Source organism: Ambystoma mexicanum, chromosome 6q (genome assembly GCF_040938575.1).
Source record: "Ambystoma mexicanum isolate Mex_15411 chromosome 6q, UKY_AmexF1_1, whole genome shotgun sequence".
Lineage (NCBI taxonomy): Eukaryota > Metazoa > Chordata > Amphibia > Caudata > Ambystomatidae > Ambystoma > Ambystoma mexicanum.
In genome coordinates this window covers 1,034,301,927-1,034,321,281 of record NC_090937.1, presented here as the reverse complement: position 1 = coordinate 1,034,321,281, position 19,355 = coordinate 1,034,301,927, and the positions used below count along the sequence as shown (strand labels likewise).

The following is a 19,355-nucleotide window of genomic DNA, read 5'->3' as shown; positions in this document are numbered from 1 at the left end:
CACCTCATTACAGTACTTGGCTGACTCTTCAACAGGTTAATCCAAATGCCTCTCACTTTCTTCTTCATCCCAATAGGTCTTATACTTGTCACAGTCATGAGTTTACATTAGCATATGGTTCCATGTGTTAATATCCCCGGGTAAAATATTGCGATACAAAAATATCGCCATATTTTTGCGGTGATATTGAGCCATGGACCCTGCGGGGGACACCCCTGCGTTATTTTTAAATGTGCGGGGGACACACCCGCATCCCCTGCTCCCACAAATTATCCGCCCAAAAATATTGCCTATGGCAAGACAGACCACCATATGTACGGAATATTTTTGGTGGGGATAATATGTAGGGATACCACATGGTTCTGCTATCAAGGGTGGATGAAAAAGATGATCAGGGTAGAGTTTTATTTGCTGTGGTTGTGGCATGGAGGCTTTTACCCAGGTGGAGATCCTTATCCCTAGGAGGGAAGTCCCTCCCTTTGAGTTCCTCCTTCATATTTCCACCCCGAGTACTATAGGGTAGCAGCCTAGCCTCATTGGAAAGGGCTCCTTCCTGGGGAAAAGTGACTATTCACCAGGTATCGTCACAACTCCCAGAAACCCTGAAGAGCAGGACCATTGATAAAATGGTATTCCAAAGACCCAGTGAAGGTTACCCAGGCTGAGGAGTACTGCAGAGAAAACGCAGGGCACAAGGGTGCAGAGGTCTCCTAGGATATCAGGACTGGTGTTTGGCTAGAGGGTGGTTTTGGCCTCTGCTTCTGTTGCCAGAGATTCAGATGGTCCCAGGACCAAAACCACAAGATCCAACAGTAGGGGGACCTCTTTAAGATGCATTTCTAGGAGGGCATTGCAGCAGCTGCTGCTACAGAATTAACAAGGATCACAAAAGCTAGGTCAAAGGCTCCACTGTAGGCAGTAGGAACAGCTTCAGGAGTGCAAGGTTTGTTGTCAAACAATAAAGGACATGGCGGAGAAGCAGCAAGCCACTCTGTTGCAGACAGGCGGTGGGATGGGTGTGGGGGAAACCTCACCTCAGGTGCTGCCTGCAAGAAGGGGGACAGGCAATATTCAGTAGCACACCAGAGGCTGCAGGCAAGGTGTGCCGAAAATCGGAGGCAAGCTAATAAGGTACTTAAGGAATGCAATACACCCCTATGCCTCAGTTACTTTTTTCCGAGGGCTGAACACGCTGTTAAGAAACACAGCTCGAAACCTTTTGATTCGAATTTATATCAGCGTCAGAATGTCTGGGACCAAGCCTTCAGATTTCAAGCGCTGCAAGGACTGTACCTCGAAGATGTCCCTCACTGACACGCACACTATTTGTGTGTGGTGTCTGGGAAACGGAACCCAATACTGATGCAGTTCTTGTCCTGCCGTGAACCCGAAAGCAGTGAGGAGGCCTTTGGCAAAACTGGTGCTTGGAAGGATCCATCTTAATCGTTGGCTAGGTTTGCTGCAAAATCCCTGTATCAAATACCACAGCATGTACCCCTGAGAAAGAAAGAGGGTAGACGCCACAGAGAATCGAAATAACGCACTTCAGTAGCGAATAGTACCCCTCTTCCTCCTCTTTCCTACTCAAGAACAATCGCAGACACAGGTGCGACTCAGCTCGCCGGAATAAAGTGGTACGTCCTGCTAAGGCGGCTGTATGGGAGGAATTCAAAAATAAAATGATGCAGGTCTTCAAGAAGGTGGCAGTGGTTACAGCCAACAGTTGGATCGGCTCCCACCACGACAGAATGCTTTAAAAATCCCACTTGACAAATTCCCTCAATCTTATGTCCAACCTTAAGATATGGGGGCTTGCCAAAAATTCACAAGTTTTGAAAATACTGCATTGACGCAGTGGTGGTGCTTCAAAAGTGTTCAAAAGTTAGAGATAAGTATTCGGTAAAGTTCAGTTAAGTACTCGACTCAACACACTTGGGTAGCCCTAGGAAAGGATCCTTAACCCAGGACCCACCACCAGGGGTCAGGTCACAGTGAGTTTGGGTCACCAATGCAACCCTATGAAGAAGAGAGAGGGGTGGGGGAGGTCAGAAACTGGTATAACTTACTCCCTGACTTCGATTCATCCAAAGACTACTGTAGGTGTTCTGGAACCCGTTTGATTCACAATCATCTGAGCTTTATCCGTTAAAGGAAGGTCTAGGGATCATTGGGTGCAGACGTCTCTTTCGGCATCAGGATTTAGTTTCGGCTGGTCGCGGTGCACAGCAATCTGTTCAAGACCCTCTGAAGTCGAAGACCCAAAGCAATGAAATATGGAGACTTCTGCGGTGCTGATCTCCTCAGGAGACCCCACGGGATTGAAGTAGCAAGCTGGTTAGGTCACCGGTTGGTCCAGGTTCACTTACGAAGGCTCAAAATGCATGAATCCTCAACCATTGGTTGAGACTGGTTGTTCCCACCGGTCATGGAGTTAAAGCACCAATAAGCGTTTTCTTGAGCTAGGCGGAAGAACAGGCCCAATCACTGGAGTCGATGCTAGTCCACTACAGGGGTTTTCCTCGTGTCATCAGCGGGCTGGGCTGCACGTCTTCATGAGATAATTGTTGGAGCCAAGACCTCTACGAACAGTTGCAGGAGCTCTCTTTTTATCCATGATTCAGGCTGGGAGAAAATCCAAGCCCACCAATGGTAATGATCTGCACCAATCAAACAGTCCAGGGTTGTCCAATCCTGGACAACCACTGGTCATTCCATCTGTTTAGCAACAGAATTCCGGGAGGCAGAGGCGGTGGACTGGGACCATACAGTCCCTGCCGCCTCCTCTGGCTCTCACACACATCACAATTGCCTGTGAAGGCCACAGCTTTCCTGGGGGAAGGGTGTTTCCATATAAGGCATTTACTGATCTGAGAAGGCGAAAGAACAATATGGCCAAAGAACAATCGATATTGGGGTGCTAACCCCCTTGAGTAGCCATTAGCAAAATGTGAGGTATGATGTGTGCAGTTGTAAAGGTACAAGAATCCCAAAAGAGAGACAGTCCCTCAGTACTTATCGTTTTGGGACTAGTCAGTTTCCCCATAGGAATGAGCAGACCAGGCAAGGCAAGTAAAGGAGAAGGCTTTACTGACCTCTAAAAAGTCGGGACAGGGTTCAAAACCACCAAAAAGAATGGTGTTCGATAGGAATCTTTGGAGAGAAAGGTGCCAAAAGAAAATCTTTCCTTACAGTGACCAACCAATCTGGTTGGCCCTTACGGCTGCCACTCAAACCAGACCACTCCCTCAGAATCTGATGGAACATCCTAGGTACATGTACTGTTCCAAACCAGTACTTGCCTCAGCACTTGCCACGGCTCACCCTCCACCCTGGAGGCTTTCACTAACCTTACATTGCACTTCACCTGTTGCTCTGCCATGAGCAACTCTGCACTTATCCCATTCCCGCTCCTTTCTGCACTTGCACATTCTGAACACGCCCAAGGCATAGTAGGTGCGCCCCCTAACTGTATTTTTTTTCCTTATGCCTTTTAATTGTTTCTCATCCCCTTGTCCCCTCCTTGTTGTCCTGTGGGCGCTTTGAAATAGTATTTACTTCCTGTATAAGCGCCTAACAAGCGAACAATACATACTAAATCAATAGAGGCTGCCATGTGGGCTCACAAAGATCCCACATGTGCAGAACTGATGGTTCCCTAGTGCAAAGAAAGCCTCTGCAGCAGAACGGCTGAGAGCATTAGTTGCATATATTGGTGCATCAATGACTACCAAAAAGGTACATTTGGAAACCAATATTGTAAAATGGTTTGCACCATTGGTGAAGCCAAAACTAAATTACAGCTGCAACCGGCCTACTGCCAACAACCATTATAGGGTGATAGTCACTCTAAGGCATAAAGCGGGTGATTAAAAGTGCCCCTGCCCCTTGGAGTCCTTAATGGGGTACCCAGGACTACACAATCAAAATGAAGGAAAAGTGTTTGTTGTGGCAGCAGTACTTGAGTAGAAGTTCCTCCGGCTGCCGGAAATGGGTCAGAGGTTCAAAAATATAAACTAGGGGTAAGAAAAACATTGAGGGACCCTAATTGGCACTGCTAAAATTCCCAAAAATGGAAAGTCTGTCTTAACCAAGCTCTTTTTTTCATTGGTGGGCTAGCTCATGTGTATATGGGACAGATGGGGTAGACCATGTTCCTATACTTAATTCTGTGAGGTTTTCAAGAGTGCAGCTGTTAGGGAGATGCATCATGTTTATGCTTCACCCCCTTTCCTAGTGAGCCCCCTAGCACTTTTTGCTGGACTTCTGGAACTTTTTTTTTCTACCATGAATGAGTGGAGCCTTTTTCCACTCATTCATTCTTATGTGCCCGGTCATTTTTCTGTGTTTTACCTTTACTATGGGCTCTACTTCCCTCCATATATCTTTTATGGCATCTGTATTTTACTTTTGCAACACACAGCTCCTTATGGGCAGTGTTGCAGGGAACCCTTTGGGTACTCGTTGAGATTCTTTCTTTATCCCCGAGTGACTACAGTTCTTAAGAATAGAGGGCTACTTAGTATCCCTTCTAACACTTTATACTACGAGAGATTGGCACACCCACCTTATCTAGATGCCAAGGGATACCTAGTATCCCCCTTCTCTCTGCTCCTGTGATTTTTTTTAGTCACATAGACAACCTTCTAGTTATGGCTTGGCGTCAGTGACGTGTTCTACCAACTATTGTGTTCTTTTTACCGCAGACTGTATTCACAGTCTCGATTGTGCACAATTGGGTCCCCTTTGTTCTAACATGGTGGCTCCTTTCTCATTTTTGCCATTTCTAGCGTGGTTGTCTTTTGTTAGCCCTTCTTCTACCATTCTCGGAGGAGGCGGGAGGTCTGTGTGTGTGTGTGTTTTCTGCCTTTGGTGGGAAGTGTGTCTGGGCAGGCAGGAAGTGGGGGAGGAGTTTTTCCCTCCCCTGTCCTTTGTCTGCTTGAGTGCCTGAATGAACCAGTTTCCACCCGGGGGGCGGAGGGGTCTGGCTGTCCCGATTGGACAGCCACCCACCCCGTTCTATAAACTGCTGAGCGAGATTGCAGAGGAATGTGTGCTGAAACCGAATAAAAGGTGAGATTACCTAGGTGTAAGGCAAGTCGACCACTGGAAACTGAAGTAACCGAAGAAGACGACCAGAGTCGCCTGCAAACCCTTTGCAACACTGTGACACGATCGCTGCTGGCCTGACCCTGTGTTCTGGGCGACAGAGGTCCTCTGTGCGACCAACCAGCCCTAAGACGAACTACAATCTGAACGATCTCCCGAGGTGCTGTACCTCTCCAGAGCTGCAGACCGCAAATAACAGGAGACGTCTGACTTATTTGTAGTGCAACGTATTGCTGAGGCCGAATCCGTCCAACTCTTTACTGAGCTCCATGTGAACCTTCAGAGACACAATCCAACTCCTCACCCAGAGTGCAGGACTCCAGGAATCGAAGAAGATTGACTGGGCAAATCATGTACTTAATTGTTTCTGCAGAAAAGGTGCCAAAACCGCAGACCGAACAGAAAAGCTGAAGAAACCAGAGGTCCTCTATCGAGACTGCTGAGATATCCCGCTCATTGTCCCACCAGACCATGGAATCCAGGGACCGGGTCGAACTCTGCTGCATTTCTTCTAACCTAAGGTACTGTGGGGTGAAAAGGGATTGCTTACCTTGAAGAAGTAGCTCCAGAGTGTAGCAGTGGACAAAGAGGTGTCCAGGGTGTCTCCCTAGCTGCTTTTTGTGTCCCTTTTGTGACTCCTTTAACAGGGTCTCTGCCATTGTGGTGAGTCTTAAAGTATACTTTTGTAGACACGAGTATCCTCCGGAACTTTTTCTGTTTCCCTGCTTCTTAAGACTTTGAGCCCTCTCCGAACTGACTTTTGCTGCTAGTTGGGAATTGGACTTTAAAAGCATTTGTTTGCTACAAACCCATCTCTACTGACCTTAAGCTCTGCTACTGTTTGACTAACCAACTGTTTTCCCCTCCCAAAATACTTTTATCTTGTGGTGTTTTGCTAACAAATTACAATTACCATATTTCTCCTGTATTATGCGAGTGCACAGTAGTACCGAAAATATGGTTAAACGGTCAGTGCCAAACGCTGTAACGATTGTAACCGTGAGCAACTACAAACTAAGCAGTGGCCTTTGAAAAGTATCTACAAGTAATCTTATGTGTTTTAGTTTAATGTGCTAAGCATTTTAAAACATCTCTTGTGTAAATATAATATATATTTATTGATGTGTTTCTTTGAATTGCATTACTAACTGGAGTCAGTGTATTTAGCTACAGCTCACTTCTCCCTCTTATGATGAACCTGGCTGCTCTGCCACTCTACAAAGGTTCCATGAGTAGCACAGACTGATGCAGAGTGTCAGGGACCTGTATGTCATTGGGAAAGGTTCATGAAGTATTATTTCAAGTGGACTTTAGGAAAACATCCCTAAGATCAGCATGTTTACTTACCTGCAGGAGGATTTTAGTCGTGAAGAGTCTGTTGCTGCATTTTTGCAAACCAATCTGAACTGGCAAGACCATTACACAGGGTCCAGCAAGTATGACGTTTATGGACGTCCTTTGTGGGCTGCTCTCCTCCTCCCGCTGATCCTCCTTGTTAGCAGTGCCAGGCTTTGTGCGCTAGGATATTTTTCTGTTTTTACCGCTACATCCTGTTTTTACGGGCTGACTGTTGGAAGCTGTTGTCGCCCCATCCCCATCTTCTGTGCTCTCCGGGACCTACTACTCTTTGTAAGGAAGGCACGCTATCAAACATTGAAGACTGACACATGTGATTACGGTTCAAGGGTGTTTATTCAACTTCAATGGGTTGGTTAAATGCTTATCTAAATCTAAGGATGAGAGCAAGCTACGACCATCAAATAATAACACAGTCCCAATGGAGTCTTTGTCAAAATAAAAGGGCCTACACTAATAAACCTTTCGGCAATCCTTACTTCTAAATAGAAAATGGTGTGGGACAATAATGTATGCACAAAAGAAAAGTGTTCAAGAAATATGTCCAGATAGTTGAGTAGTTGGCTTTCCTTCCCCACGTTTTCAGCACGGGGCAAGGTGGCACATTAGAGCTTCACACACATTCTGGCTTCTCTACCACAAGGATACAGTTCAAAGGATAGGTATCAGGGCTTTCTGCCAAAGCCTCTTTCTCAATAACTGTCTCTTCTCCAGCATGTGGTCTGGCATGGATTCACATGCTCATGAATATTCCCCGTCGTCAGGCTGGGAATCCTCGGTAAAGAAAAAACCAGTATCAGTTTCGTTTCTGATCTGTCTTTCGTAGTAATAACCAATCACTGGTCTCTGCGTCATACTGACCACAGCCAATGACTGCCCTCTACCTAAGCACCGCCTCTGGCAGCCATCTTCAGATTTTTACCGCACGTTCATGTGTTGGGATCCTTGTGCTATTGCTCTCGAGCGTTAGTGCTATTTTTTCACGTTTTTTCTCAAAAACTTCGTTTTTTCCGGTCAAAAGAGCCTCAAGCTCCACCGACTCTCCATCCGATCAACGGGGACCCGTGTCGGATTCGTCTGCGCCCCTCAAGGGTGAAGATTTCGTCGAGCTACGTTTTGGAGGACTCCAGAAGCTTCTCAGGCCCGGACATGGCCCAGGAGAAGGGAAGCTCGACGCCCGGAAAGCTGTTCAGGGTCTGCCCTGGATGCCAGCTGCAGAACGTCTTTAAGGAGGACGAACACTCCTTTTGTCTCTACTGCTTACATGAGGACAAGACGCACGTGGAGAAGGACTGTGCGTTTTGCGGCAATATGTCGGAGCGGACCATGAAGGACCGCCACCAACGCCTCGCCAACTGGCTGGAAGGGAAGAGCCCGTCAGGCGAGAAGAAGAGGAAGAAATCCGAGCGGTCTTCTAAGACCTTTGAGGACGCCCCGGCGACGGGGGTCCAACACAAGGCCAAGCACCGCGAGTCCGCTGGCACCGGGAGTGCCGAACGGTCGCTCTACGGGCGCCAGGCAGGGCGCACCCTCCCCGGCACCTTCAGCCACGAGCCAACGCTCTGGGTCGGGTAAGAGGAAGGGCGAGCACCCGGCGAAGCTCCTGGAGAGGCCCTGGTCGAGCTCGAAGGCCCCATCGGAGGGGGAGCGAGGCAGTGTCCCCCCCCCCCCCTCAAGGATAAGGCGGTGAGCGCACCTAAGGTGGTGAAGGCCTTAATCCATCCGGCCAAGCCCTCTATCGATACTGTCGCGGCGGCCCTGGCTCAGCCTGTGGAGGCTACACCAGTGGTGGCGACCTCGGGGCTCAGAGTCTCCCTGCCACCTCGGAGGGAGTCCTCTTTTGTGCCCATCGATAGGACCCCCGTGAAATCCCCGGCGGGGAAGAAAAAGGGGGGGCAGGGCGTCGTCATAGATTCGGCTTCAACCTCGGAGGAAGAGCTGATCGAGGTCTTAAGCCACGGCCTTGGCGTGGATGAAGACCGGCCCGTCGGGATGGATCCCGACGCAGGTGACGACGGGGCCCCTGATCGCCCGTCGGATTCCCCTCTGCCAGCGCCGCAAGACAACTCGGCGGCCATTTTGTTGGCTATACAGTCCTTATGCTCAGAGATAAGGACAAGACTACCGTTGCCAACGGAGGAACCTCTCCCGTCGGGGGATCCTGAACCGGGACCTTCTGGTGTTCCCCCACCCAAGAAAAGAAGGATTCACCCTCCACCTCCTTTTCAGCCGTCGCGACCCGTCCAGCCCTCCTCCCCGTCCACCCGAGGGGATGATACGGGGACTGACACGGCAGCGACGGGTACGGACGACAAGGTATACGACGAGGATCTACCGTCGTCACCTCCCACCAGGGCTTCTCCGCCCGACGAGATTGGATCGTTCCACTCCATGATCGCCAGGGCATCCGAGCTTTTCCAACTCTGCCCTGAGGAGAAGAAAAAGGAAGGATTCCTTTATCAACGGCGCGAGGCCAAGAGGAAGACGGTCCTCGCGGTGCCTCTACTGGACGACATTTGGGATGAGGGCCTCGCCCTCCTCAAGAACCCTTCCACGACGCCAGCTAGAAGAGACCGGTACGAGAAGAAGTACCGGGTCCCGGACGCGGCCCCCCTGTGCCTCCGGGCGCAGCCTACCCCGGACTCCGTCGTCTCCGCGGCGGCCAGGAAGAAAGCGGGGGGGGGGGGTGCGGCCACCACATCGACTTCCCCACCGGACGGCGAGGGAAAGAAATTGGACGCTATGGGACGCAGGGTCATCTCGTCTGCAGCTATCGTGGCCCGCTACGACAGGGAGCTATGGTACAAACTGGCTCCCCTGCTGGACTACCGGACGACAAGAGGGCGGATGCCCTGGAGATCCTACAGGAAGGTGAGGTGGCGTCGGACCACGCCATCACTATTGCGACAGACATCGCCGACACTGGGTTTCGCCAGTTGGGCAACGGCGTGTGCCTTAGGTGGCGTGGATGGCTCAAGGCTACGGACTTCCGTCAAGACGTACAGACCAGAGTCCTGGACATGCCGTTCGATGGGAACAACCTGTTTGGGAAAACAGTGGACGATTCCCTTCAGGCCATTAAAGCGGACACTGAGACGGCCCGGGCCCTTGGGGTTCTACAGCAACGACGGACGCCCTTTCGGAGCAGCGGAGGCAAGGGCGCCTCCAAAGGTTCCGGCGGCGGTTTCTCCACCTACCGTCAAGCGGCCCGCTCGTCGTCTCAGGAGGCCTACAGAGGACGAGGCAAGTCTGGCGGACCCCGCCGTCGTCGCCAAGGAGGTCAAGGCGGCAAAGCCTCGTCGAAACAGGATTGAACCGGCCGTGGGGTCGGGCCCCCACCGAAGCACCCCGGTGGGAGGCCGGCTGGCGAGCTTCGTCAGCGTGTGGGAGTCCATCTCCACCGACCGTTGGGTGCTGGACGCCTTAGCCCGGGGCCACGCGCTCGAGTTTCAAAGAAGGTGCCCGCGCGTCCCCCCCGTGGCCAGGAAAGAGCTTCACGTCCCTCAGCTTCTCCTGGAGGTAAAGGCGATGCTCAGGAAGGGCGCCATCGAACTCGTCCCAAAGAGGCTTCGGGGCTCCGGAGTTTACTCGAGATACTTCCTCGTGAAGAAGACGACGGGAGGATGGCGCCCCATCCTAGACCTGCGACGTCTGAACAGGTTCATCAAGGCACAGAAGTTCCGGATGGTCGCCCTCCAGCACGTCCTGGGTCAGCTGGAGGAAGGAGACTTCCTGTCGTCGTTGGATTTGGAGGATGCCTACTTCCATATTCCCATCCTAAAGGGGCACCGAAAATTCCTCAAGTTTGTGGTCCAAGGGCATCACTACCAGTTCAAAGCCCTCCCCTTCGGACTACGGTCGGCACCCAGGGTATTTACCAAGTGCCTTGCACCGGTGGCGGCACAGCTGCGCCGCGAGGGGATCCACGTCTACCCCTACCTAGACGACTGGCTCATCCGAGCCAAGACGAGGGAGCTCGCCGTGGAGCACACGGCAAGGACCGTCCAACTTCTCACGGACCTGGGATTCTCCGTGAACTACGCCAAGTCCCACCTGGTACCCGCGCAAAACGCACTGTTTCTGGGAGCGAAGCTCGACACAGTGTCCCTTCTGGCCTCCCCGTCGGAGGAAAGGACCAGGTCCATCCTGGGCAAGGTACAGCGGATGTTGGTTTCCGACGCGGCCAAGGTGAGGTCCATCAAGTCCCTCCTCGGAATGATGTCTTCTTGCATCTACCTCATTCCCATGTGCAGGCTCCGGATGCACCCGTTACAGGAGTTCCTGGACACGCGCTGGATCCAAACGACGGGCGGCTTCGAGGAGAGGATCACACTCGACGAGAGTTTCCGCCGAGCGGTCCGGTGGTGGGGCACCCGCGCGCATCTGACGGCGGGCATGGACTTCCAGACCCCAGACCACCGTGAGACAGTGACCATGGATGCCTCCCTGGAAGGGTGGGGGAGCGCACACCGAAAATCTGCACGCGAGAGGCCTTTGGCTCCCGACGGAGAAGTCCCTCCATATCAACGTCCTGGAGCTCCGTGCAGTGTTCTGGGCCCTCAGGTCCTTCCTTCCGTCCCTCAAGGGCAAGGTGGTGAGGATCTTCACCGACAACACCACCACCATGTTTTACATCAGGAAACAGGGCGGAACCAGGTCCCCAGCACTGTCCAAGGAGGCGCAGGACCTGTGGCTTTGGGCCGTCGCCCAAAGGATGTTTCTGGTGCCGTTTCATCTGGCAGGGATAAAAAACACCATCGCCGACTCACTCAGCAGGGAGCTGCGCTCGTGCCACGAGTGGGAACTACGGCAGGATCTAGTGGATTGCCTCTTCCGACGGTGGGGCACACCCCAGATCGACCTGTTCGCGACGGCGACGAACTCCAAGTGCCGGAGGTTCGCCAGCAGGTTTCCCCAGGCGAGGAGCATGGGCGATGCTTTCTCGTTCCCCTGGGAGGGCCTGTTCCTCTACGCGTTCCCTCCTTTGCCACTGCTAATCCGGCTCGTCAACCAGCGCAAGAGGTCGCGGTGCAGGATGATCCTCGTCGCACCTGCGTGGCCGAGGCAGATATGGTTCCCGGACCTTCTGGACTTATCAGCGTCCCCGCCAATCAAGTTGCCGGTGGACGCGGATCTACTCTCCAGGGAAGGAGGCGCCATCCTCCACCACGACCCGAAATCGCTGAACTTGCAGGCCTGGCTCCTGCAGCGCTAGAGTTAGGAGGATACGACATACCGGCCGACTGCAGAGAGGTTCTTGCAAAGGCCAGGACGTCCTCGACTCTTAAATGCTACGGACACAAATGGAAGAGGTTCTCTGTCTGGTGCCACGCACAGAAGATTAACCCTCTATGGATTACGGCTCCCCAGGTACTGCCGTACCTGCTGACGCTGGCCAAAGCTGGACTGGCACACGCGTCCATCAAGATTCATCTTGCTGCGATCTCACAATACACCAGAACCACGGGCCGGACGTCCTTGTGGTCTCATCGTCTGGTGAAAGAGTTCATGAAGGGACTGTTCAGATCGTTCCCGCCGGTGAAGGCTCCGGCCCCGGCGTGGGAGCTCAACATGGTGCTGACCAAGCTCATGGGACCTCCGTTCGAGCCTCTGCACTCGGCCCCGTTGAAGTTTCTGTCGTGGAAAACAGCGTTTCTTGTGGCCATCACCTCCGCACGACGGGTGGGAGAGATCCAGGCCCTTTCCTGCAAGGCCCCGTACTTGACTTTTCACGACACGAGGGTAGTGCTCAGGACGCACCCCTCCTTCATGCCCAAGGTACCATCGGACTTCCATCTCAACGAACCCTTGGTGTTGCCTGTGTTCTTCCCGTCGCCTTCGTCGCCGGCTGAGAGGACTTTGCACTCGCTAGATGTGGCTAGAGCGCTGAAGTTCTACGTGGACCGCACGAAGTGTTTTCGGAAGACGTCACAACTCTTTGTGAATTTTGGACCTGTCAATCAGGGGAAGGCTCTCTCGAAGGCTTCCATTTCCAGATGGCTCTCCGGCTGTATCATGTACTGTCATCGGTTGGCAAACCGACCGCTGCCTGGCCGTCCGAGAGCCCATTCCACCAGAGCGATCGCAGCCACCACGGCGTTCCTTTCTGGTGTGCCCCTGCTGGACATATGCAGGGCTGCTACGTGGAGGTCGACGCACACCTTCACGAAATTCTACTGCGTCGATCGGGATTCCAGGGTCGGCCAAGCAGTGCTGCGCAACCTGTTCGCCTGAGGTGAGCCTGGTGAGGAGGTAAGATGCTTAATGTTGGGTTTGATGTAATGCTTAATGTTGAGCCTTTGCCACCTCCCGTGGTTGTGCATGTGTGTACTGCTATGTATTCTTTATTCATGAGCATGTGAATCCATGCCAGACCCCATGCTGGAGAAGGAACAAGTTACTTACCTGTAACTGTTGTTCTCCAGCATGGGTCTGGCATGGATTCACATGCGAACCCTCCCGCCTACCCCTCTGCGGCTCTTCACTTGGTCATACTGCCACTTCACGTGCTTCCAAATCTGAAGATGGCTGCCAGAGGCGGTGCTTAGGTAGAGGGCAGTCATTGGCTGTGGTCAGTATGACGCAGAGACCAGTGATTGGATATTACTACGAAAGACAGATCAGAAACGAAACTGATACTGGTTTTTTCTTTACCGAGGATTCCCAGCCTGACGACGGGGAATATTCATGAGCATGTGAATCCATGCCAGACCCATGCTGGAGAACAACAGTTACAGGTAAGTAACTTGTTCCTTACTGCAGAGGGCCTGCCGTAATAAACAAGCACCAGAGTTCCTTTCCTATCAGGATTTTTACATGCACAAGTTCTTGCTTCCAGTGTTCATCATGGGTCTCTCTCCTTCATGTTCGGATCCCTTTAGCACAATGTTCACAGTTGGTCTCCCTCGTTCGGGCTCGGACCATGTAATCTCACTTTCTATGTTTTCCTCTTGATATGAAAAATCAAAGACTGTCGAATGTGAAATGGGTTTTGCTTAAACCGTTGCAGAACCTTTTCGATTCACTTCACACAATATTTTTGCCAATCTTCTACTTTCGTTTCTGCTAGACCTTCGATTGAGCACCCTTGTGGTGCTGTCCACTCTGTCACTGGTATTGTATCTTTCTCCTTTAATTTTCAAACATTCATCAGCAATTAAGCTTTCCTCGTGTCTTTCATCACACGCGTTTTATTCTTCCTTCTTACACTCTTTATACGATGTTGCCGCTTGCAACCCTGACTTCAACAAAGACTGGTCATGCATTGTTCTCACCGGATCTCTGATGCACAATACAGGATTCTTCAGTCTGGCTTCCCGGCCTTAAGCTTTCTAAATTGTAGGGTTCTGGAAAGTAACGGCTTCTTGCCGAAAAGGTCAAGGGTATCTCCCTCCTTGCATACCCTTCTTGGTTTGCTGTCTTCCTTTCTTCGTTCAGCTACTGCCGGTAAAGTACTGTTACTTCGCATGCTTTGCCTAGCTTATTGTTCTCTCGTGCTCTGCCTTTTATCTGTGTTGGGACGTTTCATTGAAATCGGATGTGATATTACCAGTAATTGCCTGACCATAGTATTGGGACATGTCGGGTACAATGCTCTGGTGGGAGTCTGTTTTGTCCCACAACAGGCTGTCTGTCTGAAGTGATCATAAAGGTAAGGGGAGTGGGGGGGGTGGGGGGAAGAGTTTCCAAGTATCCTATCGGGTAGGATGGGGTAAAGGTGTTGCAGGGAAAGGGGATACTTTATCTCGCAATCAGGTGTCCCACTCCCCAAAGATCCCTCACGAGGTGATCCTCCCTCACGTGTCCACCCCCAGTGTCTGGATCCAAAGGCGATGGCTATGCACTGGCCACCTGAGAGAGACCCCCGGGGACTAGCAGGTGAGACAGCTTCTGGTTTCTCACATATTTACCCCAGGGTTGGTGGTCGATAGATATCTTCAGGTGTCACTGGTGGAACAGCTCTGCAGGTTTTATTCAACCCCATTTTGCCATTTGTTTGCATTAGGGACGAACCCTGCTTGGCTGTTTCTCTTCCTGGTGACCCTGCTTGTCTGCTTCTCCTCCTGGTGCTGCTGGGACTCAAACCCGGCCCTTGATCTCTTCAATGGTGTTTTCTCTCGTGTCCTATGGGGGTGTTTGTCTCTATCTGTGGAGTAGGACTGGTTTTCACCACAATCACAGAACCTCGCACATACCTGTAACTATTCCTAAGGTGGCTTTTATAGGCACTTACTTGGACATCTTTCTTGGGTCCCTCCTGGGTACTCAGTTTAAGTGGTAAGAACTGGAATGTTAGCTTGTGCTCTAGATTTTATCTGCATTTTTAAAATCCTACCCAACTGTTTCCGAAAATGCACTTATTGTAACTAGTGTATTACTGCCTCTTTTTGGGGTGCAATTAGTCCTCCTGACTCGTACTGCTAGTCTGAGCCGATCCCTTTCTCTTGGTGCCCTCTGGGTAGGGTTGCTAATGTTCTGCTTTTATCCCTCTAGTTCAATTTGTGTATTTAATGTACAGTGTGCATTGTAGCACTCCTGTTAATGTCCTAGAGGGTTAGGAATATTGTGATTGTTTCAATTGAATCTTGGGTCCTGATAATGACAGTTTTACTTTGTGTAAGGATTTATTGCCCCCTCTGCCCCCTTCCTTGACTATGTGTGCAGTGACAACTACCAGAAAGCCATCTCACATGTTAGTAATAGGGCTGGAGTGTGTCTTAACGACCACTGCTGCCTTTTATACATACATGTGTTTGCTCATGTTCTATGTGTATCTAACATACTTATTTTATCCTGATAGTTTGTGTGTGACTTAGTGTATTTTATTTCTGTATACGGTATGGGGTGTTTTTTTAGGTACATTCAGTTAGTCCATAGAGTTAACCAGTCAGCCCTTGTTCCTTCACTTGAAGTTAGGCCTGACTGTTCCCATTGCCGCTACGTCTAGAGGGGTTTGGATTGCCTTTTGGTTGGATTTGTTTCACTATTAGATTAGATGACTGCATGTCTCTCATGAGAGGGCTGTGCAAACATCTCCCTAACAGTTTACATTTGCAAGTATAAAGCAGGTGGGAAAGAAGTGTCTCTCTGTTAATAACCTAGTGATCCAATGTATGCCAGCTCTTTTGCAGTGTATACAGCAGTTGTTTTGAAATGCTCGATTTATCCACTTTAAAGCAATGAAATGTTATGGTGCTGTTTTGCTGTCATTTTAATTTGAAAAGCAGCAGAATGTGACGGTCTGTTTCCTTGGCAGCATAGTAAAGTGACTGGTCCAGTTGCTTTTAAACAGATGAAACTGTCAGACTTAGAAAGGTGTGTTAGGGAGAATTCTCTGTTTAGGCTGAATTTCCTAACCTAGTGAGTCCCCCAGCAGCTTTGCTGGATTTTTTGGGGTTTATTTTTTTCTCCTGCCAAGAGTGAGACTCTTTTACCCTCACTCTTGGGCATGACTTGAGTGTTTGTGACTTGCTATGTGCTTATGGGCTATGGGGTATTTTTTCCCCATCGGCTATCATTGGTTTTTGAATGTGTGTTACACAGCACCCTCAGTGCAGTAACACAGGGGTGTCATAGAGACCCCCAAACATAGACTCCACACCCTGGGACTGACTACTGTCTCCCTGGGTCTGTAAAGTCACCATTGACTTTACTAGTCTTAACTTAGGAACTTAACCAGTACACACCATCATACTGTGGAAGTACTGGTAGGGGCAATTAGATTGCCCCTGGGTCTGTTGTCGAGGGGGTACTGTCCCGTCCCCCCCTCGCCGAGTTTCTGGCTGGTGGCAGTGGATACCACAGAAATATTCCACCGGAATATTTCCCAATGGGATTTCCCATTGATTTTAATGCACCACTTTTTGGTGCAATGTTAAAGATACCGCCGGTTTATTTATTTAATATAAATTCACCGGTTGGGATTTTTTGCCAGAACACGCCGCCAAAATGGCGTCTAGGTTCACTTCAGTAACCCTGAACCCGAGTCGAGCCTTTGTTCCACTTTTGGCGGGCTTCTGCACAGAAGCCCTCCAAAGTGGCGCCATTCTGTCTGGGTACCACAGGGGGTGTGGGAGGGGGTTTAGGCACCCTGGACTGAGTTGCCTTGCCAACTCATGTCGCACTCTGGTGTGATTGGCCCAAGTGGTGAGCCGCCCCGCTCACCACTTAGCATGTTTGAGTGACAGCTAGGCTGTATGAATGGGGGTTTGCTGCATAAAAGCAGGGTTTTTGGGACTGGTTCTTCAGAAGTCGCCACAGGACCTAAGAAGCCGAAGAGGGAGAAGCCGAGCCGACCTGCCAAGACGACACCACCGGTGGAGCCCTGCGGAACCGTCTCACCACTTTTCCCAACGACAGAGGAGATCTCCCGCCTGGAGAGTCTTCTTCCCTTGACTGGTGGGGACAACCAGTTTCTGCCTTCTTTTCGCCGCCCTAAAGCATCTCGTGGCCGCCTTGCCTGTGCCAAGCACCCCGGCAACCGGGATACCACTTTTTACCTCAACCGCGAAAGAGGGGTAACATCCTTTTAACCGGAAAAACTCCACGGCTGGTTTCTTCCCTGGTAGTGCAACGACCTTCAGCTTTCCTCCACGACGAGATCTTCTCCTCCTCTGGACGACGCCGTGACTTGCACCCACTACCAGGAACAACTGCCACCGCTGGAGGATCCTTTCCATTTTAAAGGTACCGTGTTCCGCCCGGCTTCCCTTGCCACCGATTGTACGGGGTAGATTTAGCCCTCGGCTCTCGACCCTGGGTAAGCCTGAGACACCCTAACTAAACTTTTCTAAACTTGGAAAAACCTTTTCTACTCACCTGTAAAGACTTGTGACATTGTGTGATCTTGGGAATCTTTTCGCCTGGCTTTCCCTAGAGTGGGCCTGGCAACCGAACTTCTTTGCTCCTCAATAGACTGCCTTTCTAAATTCACTGTGAATCTCTGAAAAGTGTTTTGCCTTGCTGTTTTCATTACCTTTACCTTTTCCCTCCCTTTTTAACTAACTTGTTGGAGTGCCATCTAACGTTAAGCGCTCACCTCTGTTTGGAAATAAGTGGTGTTAACTTAGACATGTCCAACACATAACTAGGGATGTACATATAAGTAATAGTGACTGTGTTTTGACTTACTTACCTTTTCTGTGCTAGTGTAATTTATGAGTGTGTCTTTTTAATAAATAATTATATACTTTTACACCTAGCTCTGGTCAGTGTTTGCTTGTACTACTGTGCCTCTGTACCTATTATGTATGCTCTGTATACTGCCTAACTCTTCTTGAAGGAAGTCTGACTGCTCAGCCACAGCTACCAGGTAAATCTGGGTGGTACAGACTGCTACCAAGTGGGTTAACTGCCAAACACCTGTAGTCTTAAATCTTTTGCAGTGGTCCCAGAGGGAACTGCACAGGTTTCTGCCTAACAAGGTGTTGCAGTATCATTGACTGAAGCCTTCAAGTATGTGCCGTAGAACTCGACTGCCACGAAGCTCGATCTCTGGGCTATTTCAACAAATGTACGTTGTTAAATAGCAAAACATTGTCACTCGTGATGCAAACAGTATACAATGTTATCCCACCACCCTCATTAGCTACCACTTACATACATACTACCGATCTCCTATAGTCCCTTGACTGATTCGCCACATCTTCATCTACCCCTGTCCTCTAACACGTTGTTTTCTAGTCCGTCACCTTGGTTCCATGTTACCCGATTGGCGGGTTGCGTGATATGCATCCCTGCAGATAAAGGGGTGTATCAGCCACTTTTATTCCCTAAAAAAAAAAGTCCAATAATCCCTCAAAAATAAATTGGAGAGTAAAAATACTGCCCCCCCACCCCAAAATGGAAAACACACATATGGTCTTGTGACCCTGCTTTGGCTCACACAGCTCTATGGATATGTTGGGACCAGCAGTGCAGGTAGTACCACAGGAAGAAATTGCTATTACTGCCTGATCGGATGAAGTAAAACTGTATCTTTTTAATGTGTATGAATAACGAGGTGCAAAGAGATAATTACTACAAAAACATTTCCGTTTCCCATTTGCACATATTTTTACTTGCTTATAAAATACTCCCATTGGTAATTGGACTTGCATGTTTAATCGCGAAAAAATCATTTTACTCCCTTTAAACTTTAAAACTTAGTGAGTAAAATACTCCCACTTCACAATCTTATCTGAAGCACTGGTGATATGTTACCCTCCGCACAGGCCTAGTCACATGGCGTGCACCTGGTTGGTAACATGAACTCAGTGGAATACTCTCGGTCAAATTTGCCCTTTAGAATAAATAAGAGCTTCTCTTGATCCCAGAAACAGGCGCCCAATCATGCCTAAGGCTAAATTTGTTGGCTTCACCTCTCACTTCTCGTAGTACAAATCGCAGGAGTTTTCACTCCTTGCTCCCCTCTTATCAGCTGACCCTCCATGGCATTTTGGAGACCACACTAATCGCACACGTTCTGAAGGATTTAGGGGTCTTGATGTTTGTGGGCATCTGGTATTTCAAAAGGGACGGTCATTCTTCTGGGGTGGGTTCTAGGGTCCTAAATCGAGACTGGACCTGTGGTAGCACTATGCCCGTACCTTCGGGTACGGGCATAGTGCTACCAGTGCTCGGCCATTCACATTCCTTTTCGGGTTTCGCATGCCTGCAACGCAAGATGATTGTACTTTTTCAATCCGGCCTGTCAGCCTCTACATTCGGTTTCCCTGCTGGGGCTTGGGATGGGAAAGTGATTGGGAACTCATTGCCATCTTATGCGGCTGCTTTCTAGGTCTTGCTTTAAATATGGCAGTATCTCAGTATGTCTTGCGGCGGTGACCAGGGCCTACGTTTGCGTTGGTTTGTTCTACATTTCACTTATTATACTTTTGATATTACCCATGCCT

At 50.1% G+C, this 19,355-nt stretch overlaps 1 protein-coding gene across 5 annotated transcripts in view; it reads left to right on the top strand.

Annotated features, from left to right (window-relative positions):
- PCM1 (pericentriolar material 1) overlaps nucleotides 1-19,355 on the top strand; it is a 2,166,942-nt gene that overhangs the window by 991,760 nt on the left and 1,155,827 nt on the right. The window lies entirely within an intron of this gene.